Raw genomic sequence first — 20,302 nt, 5'->3', positions numbered from 1 at the left:
AAAAAAAAAAAAAAAAAAAAAAAAAAAGAATGCCCAGAGAACTTGTTATCTCTTCTGCTCTCTACAAGTGCCACAGAAGATCCCATCTCTTGTATCATCTCAACGTGAGCAGCACTATGTTGAACACTGTACTTTTTCTAGAAAAGCTTAGCATTTTCTCAACCTGCACCAGGGAATTCTCAGCCCCACCATCCTGAAATTTCCTCAGTCTTGATTTCTTCTAACACCATCACCTCCAGCACTGAGACCCAGGTAGGGGTGGCAGAGGCTGTTCGAGGGGCACATTTTAAGGGAACCAGTGAAAAAGGTGATGCATGAGACTGTCATGGCGCTGCACCCTGCCTCACCCTGCTCAGCCTCTCTGCAGTCCTCATGGTGCCCTCTTCCCCTGAACTTCCTCCCCTGCCCTTCTATACCTGGATCAGCTCCTTCCATCCTCATATGTGGCCACCCTCTGCTCAGCCAGACCATATCTTCCCGGAGCAGGCCCAGAACCATACATCACAGGCAGAGTTACCTACATTTCTAGGGCACCTGGCAAGAGCAGGATGTGGAATTAATGGCTGGTCTGAGTTCTCCCATCCTACTGGAGGGCAATGGAGTTAATCCGGACATCAAGCACTCACAATCCACCTCCCATGCCCCCCTCCTCCACTGTATGGGTCTCTCAACTTCAGGATGAGCTCATGGCCTGGTTATGAGATGAAACCGACTGAGTGACATTTGGGGAGTGAAAGTTTATCACTCTCATTTCTCCCCACCCCACATTGTTGTGGGTGGCTGCAATGTTACATATAACCACAGTCACAAGTAAATCTGAAGCATGATAGAACCCAAGCCATGGCAGCAAATTAAGTTGAATATATCAATTAGGAAAGTTGAGTCATGCTTCTGTACTGTAATCACAGAAAAACTGAGATGTGCACACCACACACACTCATACTCAGAAGCTGAGTGGAGCCCCATAAATCCAAGATATGGAAAAGGCTCCCCCTGGTGGAGCTGCCTGAATTTCCCCAGGAACTACCAGCCCCAGCTCAAGCCAAAACCCAAGCAATCTGCTATCTCATGCAAGATTGGAAGGCTATCCTTTACTTCAGGGCCAAGTTACACTCCTGGCATTCTCTGTCCTGAAATGACACCCAGTTCCAGGAAGAACTGGTTTCTGGGACAAACTTTCACAGACACCCAGGAGACAGTCTGGCTGAGCGGGTTGCCCAGTATGTCTGGTGGTAGAGAACACTGCTTCTCAACCCCACTGGGTTGACCACAGGCCCCACCCCTGGCAAAGGGGAGCCAGGGCCACAGGGTGAGGGTGGACGCTGTTGTTCATGCTCCTGAATTCACAGCCAGGAAGAAGGAGGCCTCCCAGGACAGGGCTTTGCTCTGTTTACAGTAGGTGCCCCATTTCTCCAGTTTTGATTTCACATTTTCAGTTACCCATGGTCAACCACAGCCCAAAAATACTAAGTAGAAAATCCCAGAAATAAAAAAATCTGTAAGTTTTAAGTATCTTTTATTACAGTATGTTGTTAAAATTGTTTTATTATTTTTTATTGTGCTTAACTAATAAATTTCATAACAGGTATATATGTACAGTATACAAAACACAAATATATAGAGCATTTGTTACCCTTCAGAGGTCCACTGGATCCTGGAATGTCTTCCCCAATGGATAAAAGATGACTACTGTGTATTTTAAAGGAGATCCTGCTTCATATGCAGTTCCTGTCTATAGTACCTTGCCTGTGCCACTGAGAAACAGCCTAGTTCAGCAGAAGGGAGTCAGCTGGGACCATGCATGTGCCCCGCCTTCATCTAGAAGCAACTGTTGACAGGATCAAAGTGGACATTGGACAGTTTACTCTAGAAACATAACTACACATTGCCTTGGATGCATGCTGGTTTTCCAGTGCACCATTGTTTTCTGAGGGAGAGGAGTCTATCTCACATATAACTTCTAGACATTCATCCAAAAACCAGGTCACTTCCAGGTGCTGGATCTACCTTGGCTTGAGAGTTCATGATGATAGATTGGCATGAAGCTTCGAAGCAGAATCCCCTCCTAGTGCTGCCACCCCGGGGCTCCTCTCACATGACCTGTGGTGGGCGGTGGAAGGGAGCATTATACCACTTCTTCAGTTCTCAACTTCAGTAACTTCTATAGAGCTTTCTCCTGCCTGATCCAGCTTTGAGAAAGTGATTAGAGAAAATCATTAGAGTAGTCCCAGAATACACAATGTAAGCTACAATAATTAATGGTTATAGCAAAATAGATACACAAGTGAAACAGCATTGATAGTCTAGGAGCTTCCAATATAGAGCAATGATAGACACAATATTAGAAAAAAACGAAAAAGCCACACTTAACAAAGAAGAAATATCCCTAAAAAATATTCACAGGAACGGAATATGAATGGAGAACATGATCAGGGTTAAAGCTGTATCTGGACTTTGGATCCAGCCAAGGGCAACTGGGAGTTCAAGTCCTGACAATAAGAAAGAAATATATTGCCCAGTGAGATCCAGGACCAGCATCATGTTCACTACTCAAAAATCAGGGGCTGGGAATCACCTTTTCCTTACCCCTCTACCTCTTCAAGGGAGATGGCTGAATAAAATAAGTGATTACTAACTTTGCCTGGGAAGGTGGTCTAGAGAGGCCTGCACATACCCAAAGGGCCTACACCTGGATTTCACTCAGCCTCTCAGGGCCTGGGGCTGTAACTGAGTCATCCCCACAATAATCCCAGGGCAAAAGCCCTGGCTGCCACCTAAGATCTCACACTGGACACCTACCCCTGGATAAGACAATTGCATAGTTAGTAGACAGGGAGAAATAAGACAATAGAGAGAAAAAAAATCTAGAATCCTGTGTCAAAGTAAAAAAAATGGGCTGGGGATGTGGCTCAATGGTTGAGAGTCCCTGGATTCAACCCCAAGTGTCAAACAAAACAAAATAACAATACCACCCCCCATACATTTTAGTACAGTTTTCTTAATCACAGTGTTTTTATAGCAAAATAGACACACATATATGGGTTCAATCCTCCATATAAATAACTAACAGTTAGCAAGCCTAGGGCTGAGGTTGTGGCTCAATGGTAGAACGCTCTCCTAACACCGGTGAGGCATTAGGTTCCATCCTCAGCACCACATAAAAATAGAGGCATTGTATCCACCTACAACTAAAAAAATATATTAAAAAAAAAAAAGTAGACAAGCCTAAAATTTAGGCACAAAGGCATTCTTGTTAAATCCTGCATCAGAAAAATATAATTCAGCAAGTGATTCAGGAGAAATGATTATTTTGGGAAATACATATATATGTAAATCCTCCTCTTATGTAATACACCCCCAAAAAATCCAAATATTTTTTAATCTCTGAAAAAGAGAAAACGTTCTAAGTTGGCTAAAAGAAGAAAATGGGCCAACAAAACAAAGGAATAGACTGATAAATCTGACCACAAAAGTTTTAATTTTTATACCTAATAGAAAAAAATGAAACACAAATAAACGAGGAAAATGTTGGCAGCACGGGCAGTGAATCCAGACTTTCCAGGTAAGACCTTGGACAAGTTACTTGACCTCCCCATGATCCTATTTCCTCCATACAATGAGACTGATAATTACCCTTGGCCTCAAAGTGGGTTAGGATTAACTGAATTGCTACATGCCGAGCTGGTAGAATAGTAACTAGCATATAGCAAGCACTCCAGAGCTTTATTTTATACATGTGAGGCGTGGACATTTCAATTCATAATAGAACATAACAAATTTACAATGATCATGAAAAATTCAATTTAATTCATAATAAAAAAAAATGGTTAAAAAGGCAAGTATTTCTTCCCTAACTATGGGGGTCATATTCCTAAAAACACTGTGATTAAGAAAACTGTACTAAAATGTATGGGGGGTGGTATTGTTATTTTGTTTTGTTTGACACTGGGGGTTGAATCCAGGGACTCTCAACCACTAAGCTTCATCCCCAGCCCTTTTTATTTTTTATTTTAGGACAGGCTCTCACTAAGTTGCTGAGGTTGGCCTCTAACTCGAGATTCTCCTGTCTTAGCCTCCAGAGTCACTGGAATTATAGGTGGTGCTACTGTGCCAGGCTCATATGTGTTTGATATTTTTAAAAGTTCTACTTTTTCATACTTTACTAAAATAAACTCATAAAGAGATTTTTTTAAAAAATTTTTTTAGTTGTAGTTGGACACAATACCTTTGCTTTATTTATTTATTTTTATGTGGTGCTGAGGATTGAACCCAAGGCCCTCGCATGTGCTAGGCGAGCGCTCTACCACTGAGCCACAACTCCAGCTCATAGAGATTATCAGTTTTACAGAACTTAGATTGGAAACTGTTACTGAGCAGTTCCCATCCATTAGTCTACCCTCACTGGGGAGAAGCTGTCCATTGGCCTCCCTCTCCTTTAGATGATGCACACTATTAAGTGGGCATACAAGAAAGGACTATGAGGGGCTGGGATTGTGGCTCAGCAGTAGAGCACTCACCTAGCACGTTCGAGGCCCTGGGCTCGATCCTCAGCACCACATAAAAGTAAATAAATAAAGGTATTGTGTCCAACTACAACTAAAAAATAAAAATAAAAAAGAAAGGACTATGTTGTTTGTTTGCAAAGGGATCTTCAAGTGAGCACTCAGTGTCTTTCCAGTCACTGGTGGTTGTAGATAATGGCAATTATGCAACAGAGAAAATATGACCCAGGCAGAATGTGCAGTATGTGCCATGGAAAATTGTCCTCAGAGACACTCACCCTGTCTGGAATGAGCCAGTAGTCCCAGGCCAAGGATTCAGATTTGCTAGACCTGTGTATGGGCCAGGTTTAGGCCAAGCTCATGCCTTTGCAAGGCTCCCGAGGTGGTTTCGATGTGCACCCACCTGTGGTGAAGTGAACCTGTGGATGGAGTCAGATCAGGGAAGGGAGAGACTTGGCTTCTACTCTTGCTCCTTCACTGCCTTGCAGTTTGATTACAGACTAAGGTTTCCATTTCCTAGGTTTTAGTTTCCTCCTTTTGCTATAAAGGGGAAGAGTCGGGCTAAAGTGGGATCCTAATTCTGTTGCTGAAAGCTAGGTCCTTTTTCCTGATGCCAATCCAATAACGAGGACATGGTTTTGAGAAAAAAGGAAAAAGTTTATTGCTTTGCTAGCAAAGGAGAAACACAGGGGACTCCTGTCTCAAAGGCTGTGATTCTTCCCACTAGCAGGAACAGGGGGTTTTTATAGAGGTGATTCAGAGAAAATGAGGGAAGAGATCAGGCAGAAGAAAATCAGGGAAAAGAAGACCAGGGAGAAGGTCAGGGAAAAGAAGCCTGGGAAAAAGGAAAAAAAAAAAAAAACATGTAAGTTTCAAAACCACAAAGAATCTCATCAAAGCATCAAGTGAACCCCTGTTACAATTCTATGACAAAGCAACGAAATATGTAAGAAAGAACTCTAGCCTGGGAAGAGGCCCCTGGAACTGGTGTTCCTTCCACATTCTTCTTCCCCTTATAAAGAGGGGTCCTTCCTACTCTGAAATCTGTCTCCCATCTGTTCCTACCACCACCCACCATCGCTCCTCTCAACTCATCCCCCTTCACTGAGACACTTTCCACAGCCTCCCGATTATTCCTCACCCATACCAACTTGAGCTCCACCCTGCCAACTCACTGCCTCTGATGCACATCCTTCACTGACCCCGTCCCAAAATGACAGTATCCCAGGTGCCAGAAGATTCTCACCTCAATTCTGTCTCTGCCTTTTTACAAGGATGAATTTGTTCCACCTTACATGACAGTCATGTTAGTAGGTCCTCATGATCCTGGTAATCACTGGTGAGTAATTTACATTTTTGTAAAGTAGTTCCCATTAAGCTGCCTTCTTTTCCTTTTTCAGCAAATCTTCAATATTTTTTTCCTTTGTATAAGAAATAGACCTGGCTGTTATCATGAAGTTTTGCCATTTTGACTTATTCTTCATAATCAAAAGAATATTTTTAATGGAATTCTGCTGTCAGTGGGAGCACATCTATACCCACATATGTGGGCAATGGGTGCTCCCTAGGGTGATCATCCTGCTCCTAAAAAAAAAAAAAAACCAACAATGAAATTAGGCCAGGTGTGATCATGCATACCTGTAATTACAGTGGCTCAGAGATTGAGGCAGGAGGATTGCGAGTTCAAAGCCAGCCTCAGCAAAAAGTGAGGTGTTAAGCAACTCAGTGAGACCCTGTCTCTAAATAAAACATAGAATAGGGATGGGGATATGGTTCAGTGGTTGAGTGCCCCTTAGTTCAATCCCTGGTACAAAAAAATAAATAAAAAATAAAAAAATAAAGAAAGCTCTGGAACTCTGCTTTATTTACTGTTTATTCCCATCTCCTATATGGTGCCTGGGCTATTTCTTGAATGAAATGAATCCATCATGAATGAATGCAGAAAGAAATAATCCTTAGGGTCAAAACTATATAGAAGCATACAACAAGGACTAAATGTTTTCCCTTTCTCAGTCCCCTTCTTGCTATAACCCAAGTCTCACAAGCACCAAATCATATCATCTAATCTAATCTAAGATGCTTAATTCTACTCATCCTCAGACTCCAAGGGTCTGAGGATCAGCACTTCTCACAAGATGTGGTGCATATTTTAGCCCAACCATATTATCAGTAAACCCTTGTCACCCTCTTCATCCACTCTGGGACTCAGTGGCTCAGTATTGAAAACTTCACAATAAAGGAAGGTACCTGTTAGAGGCAGGCAGACAAGCTCACTTTGCATCTTACTCTTGGGGTAGCTTTTTATACACTTGCAGGGAAAGGTCATCTTCAGAATTTCAAGGATAGAAAATGATTTGTCTGTACTTTTATGGCCAGAGAACCATGGAAATGTCAACTAGCACTTAGAACAACAGAGGGAATGTGCTTCCTCGGGGGCATTTTCAGCATTCTTTGTCTGGGTTTCTTTTGTTTTTTGAGTGCCCACCTCTTTTTTCTTTTCTTTTTTTTTTTTTTTCCTTTTGTTCAGTTTTGCCATCTAGTGGCCAAAATAAACTAGTGCAATTATACCCTATTCAGTGGGCTGGAATAGGGTCTTTGTAACTAAAAAAGTGAGCATGTGTCCTTCCCCCTCTTTATTTCACCCAGTTTCTATTAGAACATGTCACTCGATTCATAAGGAATACCAAGACCTTAACCTCAATGTGTCTGGATCCCTACAGGGGTCAAGGTAAAGAAGTTTAGTTTTGGTTCAAGAGAAGCTGGTTATGATAAAAGGGAAAAGAAGAACAAGTGAGGGATGGGTCCCGTGCTCATGGCCAGTGGTGACTTCTTCCAGGTGGCAGGGGGAGAGCAGAATCCTTTGCAAGACTCTGGCTTCTCAGTAGGAAAGATGGCATTGACCAGAAAAGGGCAGAATGGTCATTGGTAAGAGGGAATAGGAGCCCAAAACCCAAAACAGAACATAAGAGAAACTTTAATTGCTCTAAATGTGTTCAAACTGGCTGGTCCGACTGAGTGACATCCCAGAGTACCAAAACCAAGATTAACCAAGAATATTACCAATCACAACCCACAGTCTTCAAGGAACCAGAGAGAAGCAGAGAGGTGTTCGAAAGCTGGAGATAGTGAAGCTCTGACTTCCAAACACGGAAAACAGATCAATGTCAAAAATGACCGATCAATGACCTTGACAATGACTTTAGGGAAAAACCCTCAAATGAGATTCAAAAAGGTGTTTTATGTATCCTGAGAACTAAATGTGACCACCAGGGGGCACTGGCAGATAAGGAAAGGGTAGGTCACACCAGCTTGTTCTGTCTTCTTGTCAGAGTCACTAAAGGAGGAGGCAGTATAGTAGACCGAGGGGCTGTCTTTTGCTAAAGTCTTTCATAGCATCCAAAATTATATTCTTCTGGAGCAGATGGAGAAATGGAATAGGTTAGAAGACATTGGAATTGGTTAAATGACAGTATCCCAGGTGCCAGAAGATTCTCACCTCAATTCTGTCCTGTTCAATGTTTTTAGCACGTCTTGGGCATTATATAGAATGTATATATATGGGAGGAAAAATTTAAAGAAATAGAAAATCCACTGGATTCTAGAATCAGTACACGAAATGGTCCTCAACAGACCAAATAGATAGTAATATGATGAAGTGAGTCTTTCCTCTCTACTTCAGGCCCCATGCTCTTGTTTTATGAGTTTTGCCTGGGGTTTCTCCTCAGTTGTCACCTGTGCTACAACTTCTCCCAAATCCTACCCATGGTGGGCGAAGAGCATCTTTCCCCCCATAATATCAAAGATTCCTCCTTTTACCTCTCCAGTGATTGGTCCTCACCCAGTGCTGGAACTGAAGTGAGGCAGGTGTTCCTCACTCCTGGCCACCTCCCAAGACCAGTGGAGACTCATCCCCATAAATACATCTTCAACCTAATCTCAGACAATGGGAAACAATTTCCTATTCTATGTCAATCACTCTTCCTGGACCCTAAAGTCCATCCTTCCCTTCCTCCCTAAGACATTACTCCATCATTAACTGTACTCTTTCCAGTATCTTCAAGCAGTCCTCTGTAATGGCCCTTCCTACTCTTTTTTTTTAATGACTCTCTTTCCCACACCCACTTCTGAATCAACTCTTTTTGGAAGGAAGGGTACTGAGGATTGAAGCCAGGGACACTTTACCACTGAGCCATATCCCCAGTCCTTTTTAAAAATTTGTTTTATTTTGAGCCTGTAAATTGCTTAGGACCTCATTAAGTTGCTGAGACTGGCCTTGAAATTGCAATCCTCCTGTCTTTGCTTCCCCTGGGATAATAGGCATGTGCCACTGCACCCAGCTGAATCAAACTCTTGAAAAGACTTGTTTCCACCATTCTCTGTCAGAGACTGGGTTCTGGAGGCAGACTGTGAGTTGGGGATACAAGATGCTGATTAGAAATCAACACCTTGGAAGTCATGACAAGGAAGAAGGACCAGGCAGAGGGAGAAGTTAAATCGAGCAGCAGGCCCAGCCACATCTTCCATTACTCTTAAGAGAACTTTGAGGAGTATCACCCATCAGAACAAACCCAAATGGGCCAAAAGAGCCAAGCACCTGGCCTTGCTTAGGCCCCACATGGGGCTGCCCAGGTAGAGTGTGTGAGGAGGGCCAGACACCTTTGCAGCAGAGGACCTGAAGGAGCTAGTGGCTGGAGGCTGTCTGCTGATTGCTATCTCCACAGCTGGGCAACATTCTCAATCCTTGAGAAGGATCTAAGCAGTGTATCTTCGTGACCGCCATGTTCTCCTTACTTCTCATTTCTCCCTGGCACCATTAAACTCCACCTTCTGTCTCTACTTTTATTCTTTGCCCCACTCCAAATCCAATGGGCACTTTGTGATTTTTATTGTACAGGAGAAACTGCATCCATCAGGACTTCTCTCTCTCTCTCTCTCTCTCTCTCTCTCTCTCTCAAACCTTGACTCCTATAGCTTCCTTTGTCTTCCTCTCCAACCTCTTCTTAACCTCCTCAGCCATGCCTTACTGGTTCCTTCAGGGGTCATGTCTTCCTCCACACCCTCTCAGGGTGATCTCACCACTGTCAATGTTTAATTCCCATTTATATGCAATGATTCTGAAACCTATTCTCCAGCCCACCCTCTTTCCTAATCTGAGTCTCATATCCAGTTAGCTGCTGGACATCTCCATGCTGAGGCCATTGGAAGAGTGAAGTTCTACTTCTTCTCACTGTGTTCTCACTCTGAAGAAAGCCAACTCTTTTCAAGTGTGAGAATTGAGGGATCCTCTTCATGAACATATTCTGTTGAGCTTCTCTTGTAGACAGCAAACCTGGCCCACTCCCATTTGGGCTTGTGTTTGCAAACATTTTGAACAATATCAAGGACTCTGCATATGGAGACTTGCATCACTAATGTGTAAATAGCCGATGCTGGGTTCGAGCCTGAAAGAAGAGTCATCACCGGTTACACCCTCTACCTGCCTAATCAGGTATGAACCTCTGACTCAGCGAGTCCCCAGGAAATAGTTATTCAGAATTTCCTTATTATTATAGGTGATGAAAGGTGATAGTATTGCTTATATTTCTTCTGAAGAAAAGAGTTCTTTCAGCAAATGGGTTTTAGCCATACTTTTTGTTCCCAAGCCTATACCTGTGTGGCAGAATAGGTATAAGAAAGGCATTTCTTTTTTTTTAATATTTATTTTTTTAGTTGTAGTTGAACACAATATTTTTATTTTATTTATTTTTATGTGGTGCTAAGGATCAAACCCAGGACCTCGAACATGCTAGGCGAGCATTCCACCACTGAGCCACAACCCCAGTCTCAAGAAAGGAATTTCTCAAGGAGAATTACCTCCACTTTATTTAAAAGTATTGTGTGTTCCTTATACATTATTGTGTGTTTGAGATTATATATCTCTTTCACAAACACACACACACACATACATATCTTCCTAAATTGGAATTCCAGCTGAATTCAGTGAATAATTAATGAGCAAGTACAATGTGTCAAGGGCAGGGCTGAGTACAGGGTAGTCCCTGCTTTAAGGAATCTAAAGACTTGGGCAAGGACTGAGTCTTAATGCAAGCACATGCCAGTTTCCCAGTGGTCACAAAAACCATAGCAACTTGTGCTATGGTATGAGTTCCGGAGTAGGAAAATGTCACCATCAAAGTTGACTTCATAAAGCCTTCTGAGAAAGATCAGATTCCAAGGAGTGAGCACCAGATAGAAATAAGCAGCAAACATCCTGCAGTGGTATACTTCTATAATCCCAGCAACTGAGGAGGCTGAGGCAGGAGGATTTCAAATTCAAGTAATTTAGCAAGACCGTATCTCAAGATTTTTTTAAATAAAAAAATTAATTAAAAAAAGAATTATGACACACAAGGAATCAAGAGGAAGGAATGACATTAGGCAAAAAACTACCAAAAGAATATCTTCAGAAAATGACAGAATAAACAAAGACCAATAATAGGGAAGTTTTCTCAGAGCCAAGGCCAAAGTCTGGAACTATGGAAATACCCTGGGAGGTTAGAAAGGGGCAAGGTCAAAGGAGAGATTACTAAAATAATATTGTTCTAAGGAAGTGAGTAGAAAAGGCCAAATGACTGTTCCCTTACCCTTTTGCAGACTCCAGCTCAGACCCAACTTCTTCTTGGACTTTCCTTTTCCATCATCATGGGCAGGATGAGCAGGATGGTGTTGATAGTTCCTTGACCCCACCTCCATCTAGCTCCCCAAGGAGGACAGTGTCCACCTGGAAAGAGATTGCTGGGCTGTTCATCTGACTCTTCTGGTTGGGCAGAATGCTGTCTCTAATGTTGCTCAACTGGGTTCCTCCCAGCTATCCTAGTTCTAAGTAAGAACACTCCAGTCCAGGGGCACTCTACCATTCAACTATATCCCCAGCCCCTTTTTATTTTTTCTTTTGAGAAAAAATTCTGGCTGAATTCCCCCAGGCTGGTCTCAAACTTGGTATCTCCCTCCATGCCCTGCTTAGTCCTTTTTCTTAAATTAAGGATATAAAGATCAAGGACAAAGATATTCTGGGCCTGACATCCTCTCAAGGCAAGATGAGATGCAGAGCTTTCCAATTTGCTTTGGGAAGACCCTAAAAATAATGAGGAATCAGGTGCAGTGGTAGCACAAACCTGTAATCATAGCTTGGGTGAATGAGGCAGGAGGATTGAAAATTTAAGGCCAGCCTGGGCGATTTATCAAGATCCTGTTTTAAAATATTTTTTTTTTAAAGGGGTTAGGGATGTAGCTCAGGGAGAGAGTAACTACTCTAGCATGGGCAAGGTGCTGGGTTCAATCCCCAATACTGGAGAAGAGGAGGGGACTGAAGAGAAATAGGGATTCTGGTAATAGAACTGCTAATGGGTTTAGGGTTTTTTACACATTATGCAAAAAAAAATTCCCATTTTACAGAAAAGGAAACTGGAACTCAAAGATGCATTGTCCAATTCTCCTATGTGAGAAGAGACCTGGGACTAACATGGGCATCTTTTGCATATATGTATGGATTTTGTGTCTGGGAAGCAATCTGGGGAAGCAGCTTGAAGACCGAGCGCAGATCAGACTCTGTTGACCCAGCTACATGGAGAAAAGTTGTGCTACTTAACCTTATAACCTTATATTTAGCTTCTGAGTAACAAAAACCCAATACAACAATGTAACCAAAAAGGCATTTAAATGTTTCATGTATCATGAAGACTAGGGTAGGCAGGCCAGGGCTGATAGAGCTGCTTAAAAGAGTCACCAAGTCCCAGCAGCTTAGGGGGCTGAGACAGGAGGATCACGAGTTCAAAGCCATCCTCAGCAACAGCCAGGCGCTGAGCAACTCAGTGAGACCCTGTCTCTAAATAAAATACAAAATAGGTCTGGGGATGTGCCTCAGTGATTAAATGCCCCTGAGTTCAATCCCCTGTACCCCTCCCAAAAAAAGGAAGAGTCACCAAGGATCCAGGCTCTTGCTTGACGTCTTCACAACTATATTCTACACCTTCAGGCCTCTCATTCCAGGCAAAAAGGAGGAGGGAAAACAAAAGATGCGTTCCAGATGAATCTATTTCTTTGTTTTCTTTCTTTCTTTTTCTTCTATTTTTTTTGGGGGGGGTACTAGGGATTGAACTCAGGGGCACTCAACCACTGAGCCACAACCCCAGCCCAACTTTGTATTTTATTAGAGACAGGGTCTCACTGAGTTGCTTAGCGCATCGATGTTGCTCAGCCTGGCTTTGAACTTGCCATCCTCCTGTCTCAGCCTTCCCAGCTGCTGTCATTACAGACGTGCACCACCACACCACACCCGGCTTTTTTTCTTCTATTTCTTAACCAGGAAAGCAGTTGTCTCCCTGAAAGCTCTACCAAGCAGACTCATTAGCCAAATAGTCATGTGGCCACTTCCGGATGCAGGGGACTCTGGGAAATTATTTCTAAGTAGGCACAATGACACCACAGACAAAATTGAGATCCGGAGGGAGAAAAAGATGATGAGTCTGAGGCCATCAGTTATGTCTGGCAGAGTTTATCAAGATGTGCAGCCAAAAGAGAAGACACAGGAGCTGCTGAAACACGACATTCAGAGGAATGAGGAGGCGATACTAGAGTAATCTAGTAAGCCACCTGCAGTGGCTTGCAGTGGCTTGTCCTGTTTCTGTGGGCGTCAGCATGAGGCTGACAGGAGAGAATGGGTTGTTTCTCTTGGCTTGGACTCCAAACATTCCCCCGGTTCCAAGTCTGGGTTCTTTCTGCTGCCCACCACTTTTGCAAACCATGTTCAGTAACCCTTGGACATCCCCTGGAGGGGCCTCTGGGGGCTCTGATGACTCTCCAGGCAGGTGTACAGAAGGCAGGGCTCAATTCCTTGATCTTCTTTACCTAAAGGTATTTCCTTTCTAAAGTGTGTGTGTGTGTGTGTGTGTGTGTGTGTGTGTGTGTGTGTGTTGTGGTGTTAGGGATAGAATCAAGGCCTCCCACATGCTAGCAAGAGCTCTTCCACTGAGCTATCTCAACATCTCCCTCTTTTTCTTAGGAGCTTATTATTGTACAGCAGTATTAGGTTCCTAGCCAAATAGGAGGCACAGAGATATCCCATGTATTCCTGCCCCCACCACACGCATAGCCTTCCCCCACCAGAGTAATGTATTTGTTACAATTGATGGACCTACACTGACATCATTATTACCCAGAATCCATAGCTTACATTACGTTCACTCTGTTCTGCTCCAGCGCTGCCCCTGTTTCCTTCCTTCCTTCCTTCCTTCCTTCCTTCCTTCCTTCCTTCCTTCCTTCCTTCCTTCCTTCCTTCCTTCCTTCCTTCCTTTCTTTCATATCAGAGATTGAAATTAGGGGCACTTAACCACTGAGCCTCATCCCCAGCCCTTTTTATTTTTTATTTTGAGACAGGGTCTTGCTCAGTTGCTTAGGGCTTCTCTACATGGCTGAAGCTGGGATTACAGGCATGCACCACTACACCCACCTTAAATTTTATTTTGAGACATGGTCTCACTAAATTATCCAGGATCCCCTGGAATTTGTGACCCTCCTGCCACAGCCTTTCAGGATGCTGGGATTGAACCCAGAGGTGTGAACTATTCACATGGGGCTCCACAAATAGCTCTTCCCAATTTGGTGTCTGCATTAAAATAAAGCAAGAGAAATTAAAGGCAAACAAACAAAAAGGTGAGAGGGAGACATAAAAGAAGGACAAGGAAATCTAATTTTAATTTAAAGTTCTACATACTTTTTCAGGACTGTCACTCCCCAAGCCAGTCTCCCTCCCAGGTCTGCTGCTCCTGTAACTCTGGAAAATTTGTAAATCTTAGTGTTACTGTAAATTCACTCACTTACAACAATGATGTTCTTCATTGTTAATTAGGCCACCAGTCAATAGATGAAGCAAAGAGAAATGCAATATTTTAAGAAATCTGTAATTTAGGGGACTTTCCAGTGTTCTCCATTGATCAGATAATAAGGACCATGTTAACCTAAGAACCAACCTGATGTCATCTTTACATGTCTTCCCATACCTACCAAGTTTTCTTTAAAAGAGTCGGAATCCCCCCAAAATTCATCTTTCACTCTCAAGATAGTTCATATTCTCCCTCGAATATATATTCCTTGCTTTCCTAAATAAATCTCTAAGCGTCCACTGTTGAAATTCTTTTCCATCAAGTATGTCAAGGACCCCCACAGGTCCTGAGGAATTCCTGGAGTAGGGGGAATGTGCATTCCCTCTTCCAGAAACATCTCTTCTATCACAAGAAAATGCTACTTTCTAAAATGAGGAAGCCAGAGGTCAGACATCTGCAGAGGCAATTTGTAAATGAGCAGTGAACTGGGATATTCCAGAAGGTTCCATAGGGGAGTTCAGGATCTATTCCAGGTGAGGTGGGTTCCATCCCTTGGCAGCAGGTCCAGGGAAACGGCATCCTAACAGAAGGGGTGGGTCTGAACTGAAGAATAGAAGGTGTCTGCTTTCAACTTACTTTCATTCAGTAGTCTGAAATTGGATGGAAGAAAGAAAAAAGCAAAAGAGGAGTCTCAGTGGTGACTGGAAGGTCAGTGGCTCTCAGGACAAGTGGAGGAATTCACTACTGATCACTGTGCAGGACAGATAGCTGTGAGCAGTCTACTGAGAACCTTTGTGTGCATTAAAAAAAAAAAAAAAAAACCTATCAGGTATTGTGGTAATCCCAGTGACTCAGGAAGCTAAAACAGGATGATAGCAAGTTTGAGGCCAGCCTCAGCACCCTAAGTAACTTAGCGAACCCTGTCTCAAAATTTTAGAAATCAATAAATTAATTAAAAAGGCTGAGCATGTCTTAGAATAAATAAATAATTTTTTAAAAAGGCTGAGCATGTGGCTCAGTGGTTAAGCACAACTGAGTTCAATTTCCATTACCCCCCCCCCAAAAAAAAAATCCTTAGGGTGGATAGAGTAGGAAAGGCACTTCCTCTGGGCATAGGCAGCTCACAGGCGTACAAGTTTCGCAACAAAGTTTTGTGCAAGTTAGAAAGAGGGGCCCCTTCCTCTGGGCAGTATCCTTTGCTTTACATCCTAGTGTGAGACCAAGGGAGCCCAGCACAGCCCCATCCACTGCTTTTGCTGGAGTTCATGGGCAGGACACAAGATGCTCAACTTTGCTTGTGACCTGGGTTATCTGTTGGAGTGCATGACCAGCTAGGGACATAGCCTTGGAAAAAAGGAAGAAGAGGATGGAGATTCTTCCTTCTCTCTTTGGCCCTTGTTGTGATGTGGTGGACACAAGTTCCTGTGTACACACACACACACACACACACGTGCACAAAATCAGGAGTATTTGGGATAGAACTTAAATTACATCTAAAAATAGGACAATTGTCAGGTTAGGGAGGTTCTTACTACTCACAATTCCTAAAATTAAATGTAATTATATCTTGGAAACCCAACAAATAGACAGCAAACATGAAATCAAATAATCAGAGTTTGGTAAAGTTTAAAGAAGCTCATGTTACTCCCATAAATAAACAGAGAAGAAAGCCAAGGGCCAATATAAAGAGCTCTGTATAATTCTAAAGCTGTAAGCCTTCTGGAGGTAGGGAAGAGCCAACTTGCAGAGATCCAATATCTATTCTTCCATTCCTTCTTCTAATTGAACCCTAATTTTATTTGAATTAGCAAAATTCTATGTTTAATTTGTGTGTGTGTGTGCCACTGCCTGGCAAGAAATGGGATTCTTGAGTCAGCCAGGTGATGCACACCTGTAATCCCAGCAACTAGGAAGACTGAGGAAAGAGGATAGAAAGTTTGAGGCCAGCCTCAGCAATTTAGCAAGACCCTAAGCAACTTAGCAAGACCCTGTCTCAAAATAAAAAATAAAAACAGCCGAGGATATGATTCAGTGGTTAAACGTTTCTGGGTTCAATCCCCAGTACAAAAAAAAAAAAAAAAAAGATAGAATCAGCCCCAAGAATAGTGGTTTAGAAGGGTGGAGGGAGCCCAGAATTGTAAAGTAGCCAGGATTCATTTTAATCAACTATGAGACATGCAGACACAAATAAGAAGATGACTGTCGGGAAGGAAGACATTTACGCAGTTTTCTAGAAACAGGAGGGGGCTGTAGGAGGAAGTACCTGGGTCAGTTAGAGGGCAGAGAATGAAGGGGAAATGTGAACCAGAACCCTTATTGCAGTTTCCACTGGCAGGAACTAGTGAGGCAGAGAGAGCAAGCAGCTTTAGGATTGGCTAGTTTGAATAATTTCAGCAGACTCGGAAACATAGGGCTGAGTCCCAGATTGGTCAATTTTCATATGACAGGTGAATTATTTACTTCTAGTAATTCCCTAGTCCTAGGATGCACAGTCAGTAAGGTCCCAAGGTTTCAAAGATTCATGATATAGATCTAGCAAACATGGTTAATTACTCTGGATTCTTGCCAAAAATATTGTGGTATACTAGAACACCTGTTCTCACCTATAGATTTATTTTAAATGCAGAAAAATTAAACTCCTAGTATTTTTATTTTTTTAATGCCATGTTTTTCATGTTTCTATTACTAATAGGTAGATGCTGTCTCCCCTGTTGATTCTTCCTCCGCATGGCCTAGTAACCATTTCTCAGCTCTCGCCCATATAAATTAATTATTGGTCATACGAAACAAAGTGCAAAGCAAGGATTTTCTTTTTTTCTTTTTTCTTTCTTTCTTGGTGCTGAGAACTGAACTCAGGGCCTCCTACTTGCTGCTACTCAAGCACTCTACTACTGAGCTACATTCCCAGCCCAAGAAATTCTTTTTTTTTTTTTAATAGAGTGAGTGAAAATACTGTTTTTTAAGAGAGAGAGAGAGAGAGAATTTTAATATTTATTTTTTAGTTTTCGGCGGACACAACATCTTTGTTTGTATGTGGTGCTGAGGATCGAACCCGGGCCGCACACATGCCAGGCTAGCGAGCTACCGCTTGAGCCACATCCCCAGCCCAAGGAATTGATTCTTAAGAGAGTAACTACTATCATTGGAGCTCAGGTACATCACTGTTGCAAAAAAAAAAAAAACAAAAAAACTGATTTTTCATATTTTTCTGAAGATTGAAGTTTTAGGATTGCAGTTTTGGGACTGGCTAGTTTGAATAAGTTCAGAATTTTAGAACTGGTCCTGAAGTTATTTAACCTTACAGCAATGTATTAAATACTAACTTCACATGAACAAAAGGTGGAACAAGGATATATGGAGAAATGGGGGGGGGGGTACGGGAGGAGAAATGGGTGAGAGACCCTAGGCGGTGTGTAGCAAGGTTGTAAACTCCCCCACCTGCAGAAGCAAGGCAGGAACTGTAAATACTGTAACTGTGTGGGAGTAAGAAAAATCAAGCTCTTGCTGTCTCTTTTTATTACTAAATAAAATTTGTCTTCTACAGGGAAAAAAAAAAAAAGCTAAGCTAAATGATAAATGGTAATTAGGGAGGCCAGAGGTGTGGCCACTGCCCTGCTCCACTGACAACCAATGGTGAATCAGGGCCCTGTGCTGCCAGTTAGTTGTTTTGTTTTGTTTTGTTTTGAAGCTGGAATTCTGAATTGTTATGTGAAATCTACAATTCCTAAAAGTTGAGATGGAAGACAATATTTTGTGGGTTGTTTTTACTGTTGTTGTTTTGTTTTGCAGAACTAGAGACTGAACCTAGGGACGCTCCACTGTAACAAAGGTCCACTTTATGCTTTGAATATAGCCCTTGCTGCTCTGCCACCGCAACTTGTTTTTAAAATGGTCCTGTTTCTTTCTCCTCCTCTCTCCCTGATCTCTCCCCCTCCCAAATTTCAGGGGAAACAGGGTTATCTTTCTTCCCCATCCTAAATAGAGTTATCTGTTCTTGAGCACACACCCATCACAGGAATGAAGTAATTCAAACTTTGGGGATGGCACCAGAAGGTCTCAGAAATGACTCCCTCACAAATTAACAAGTGAATTACAACTCCAACAGAGAGCATGTGGAATGTAGCCTTGGAATCGCCTCTTTACAAGCCCCCTGTTCTTCTTGATGGGCAGAATCACAGTCTCTGGAACAGGAACCCCTGTGTTTCTCCTTTGCCAACAAAGCAATTAAACTTATTTTTCTTTTTTCTCAAAATCATGTCCTTATTATTGAATTGGCATCAGGGACAAGGACTGAGCTTTCAGTAATAATACCATTGAGCTATGTCCTCAGCCCTTTTTATTTTTATTTTGGAACAGAGTCTTACCCAGGTTACCCTGACTGGCCTTGAAATTGAGATCCTGGTGCCTCAGCCTCCCAAGTAGCTGGGATTATAGGTGTGCACCACAGCACCTAGCTAAAGATTTTATGTGTGTGCATACAAGTGAGTGTGTATATATATATATATATATATTTTTTTTTTTTTTTTTGATGCGGGTCGAGTGGTAACCACAGATTGAGCCCAAGAGCACTTAAACCACTGGGCCACATCCCCAGCCCTTTTTTTGTATTTTATTTTGAGACATGGTCTTGCTGAGTTGCTTAGGGTCTTGACAAATTGCTGAGGCTGGCTTTGAACTCATAATCCTCCTGCCTCAGCCTCCAGAGCTGCTGGGATTATAGGCATGCACCGCCATGCCCAGCTAAAGAAAATATTTTGGATAAACATTCTCTAGCAAGTATGTTTCTGTTGACCAGATATTGAGGCAGCAGGCCATCTGCTTTCACCCTCTTCAGGGCTGAATAAATGGGATAAAAAGTTGTTGCAAAGAAAAGAAGAAAAGTAAGAACCTATCTGAAAATATGACAGAGGAGTAGATTGTAAACAAGAGAACAAGATGGTAGAGTAAAAAAGAAGAAAAAACAGATGGAAAGAAAAATGTTGATGAATGTAACTTAAAAAAAAGATTGGGAGGGAATGAACAAGAGAGGAAGATGGAGAAGAAGGTGAGAAAACGAGGAACTTTGAAGAAGTAGTAAGTAGTGGAACTGCTGTTGGTAGAGGGTGGGAATTTCATCATTCAACACAGTTGAAAATATGCAGACACCATGAAGAGAGAACATGGCTCTATATGGTGAAAGGGAAGCCCACAAATCTCTCAGTCTTTGAAAATCACTTTTACTTTTGACAGTCAAGTAACTCGGGCCCTTATTTTTCTACAGCTGCAGGAAGTCCAAGGTCCTGGCCCTGATCCAGGAAGTGCCACCATTTTCCTGGACAATATCACCTCTTTCTTCTCATTTCTCAGTACCTTTCTTCCCTGACAAGCTGACAGTGGGCTAGCAGGTTACCTCAGGTTCAATGGGTAGGCCACTCAAGAAAGGGAGTTAAAGTTTAGAGTAGGGGACAAGCAGTATTCCATATTAGAGAAGACTGTTGCTAAAATGATCTCTTCTCAGGGTGCCTCAGTCAGGATATATCCTTTGCTCAAGGAAAACTCCATTTCTCTTCATTGTGTTTGGAAATGGAGAACTGTCTGGTCAGACTCTGCCTTTATTTTATATACTTAAAGGACACATTGAAGAGTTTTCTCCCACAAAAAAAGCCCTGTCAGCTAGGCTTGGGAGGCTGAGGCAGGAGGATCACAAGTTTAAGGGCAGCTTCAGCAACTTAGTCTCAAAATTTTAAAAAACAGGGGCTGGGGTTGTAGCTCAGTGGTAGAGTGCTTGCCTAGCATGTGTGAAGCACTGCATTCAATCCTCAGCACCACATAAAAAAATAAATGAATAAAATAAAGATAAAAAAATAAAAAACATTTTTAAGGGCTGGGGATGTGGCTCAAGCGGTAGCGCGCTCGCCTGGCATGCGTGCAGCCTGGGTTCGATCCTCAGCACCACATATA

The 20,302-nt window shown here is 42.4% G+C and overlaps 2 long non-coding RNA genes across 2 annotated transcripts in view; one reads left to right on the top strand and one right to left on the bottom strand.

The window, feature by feature from the left end:
• The first annotated feature begins 2,781 nt into the window (after nucleotides 1–2,781).
• On the top strand, nucleotides 2,782–4,190 carry LOC125617668. The gene is made up of 2 exons (XR_007348749.1): nucleotides 2,782–3,562; nucleotides 4,015–4,190. It is a non-coding gene; the product is annotated as an uncharacterized LOC125617668 (long non-coding RNA).
• Nucleotides 4,191–5,138: 948 nt separating this feature from the next.
• Nucleotides 5,139–20,302, bottom strand: part of LOC125617666 — a 53,318-nt gene continuing 38,154 nt past the window's right edge. Inside the window, exons 2-4 of the long non-coding RNA XR_007348747.1 lie at nucleotides 11,126–11,262; nucleotides 5,749–6,086; nucleotides 5,139–5,337 (exon numbers count right to left, since the gene is read on the bottom strand). This is a non-coding gene — a long non-coding RNA (uncharacterized LOC125617666). The remainder of the gene's footprint in view (nucleotides 5,338–5,748; nucleotides 6,087–11,125; nucleotides 11,263–20,302) is intronic.

The sequence above is a fragment of the Marmota marmota genome, unplaced genomic scaffold (genome assembly GCF_001458135.2).
Source record: "Marmota marmota marmota unplaced genomic scaffold, marMar, whole genome shotgun sequence".
In the NCBI taxonomy this organism is placed as follows: domain Eukaryota; kingdom Metazoa; phylum Chordata; class Mammalia; order Rodentia; family Sciuridae; genus Marmota; species Marmota marmota.
This window is presented reverse-complemented; position numbering and strand designations above follow the sequence as displayed.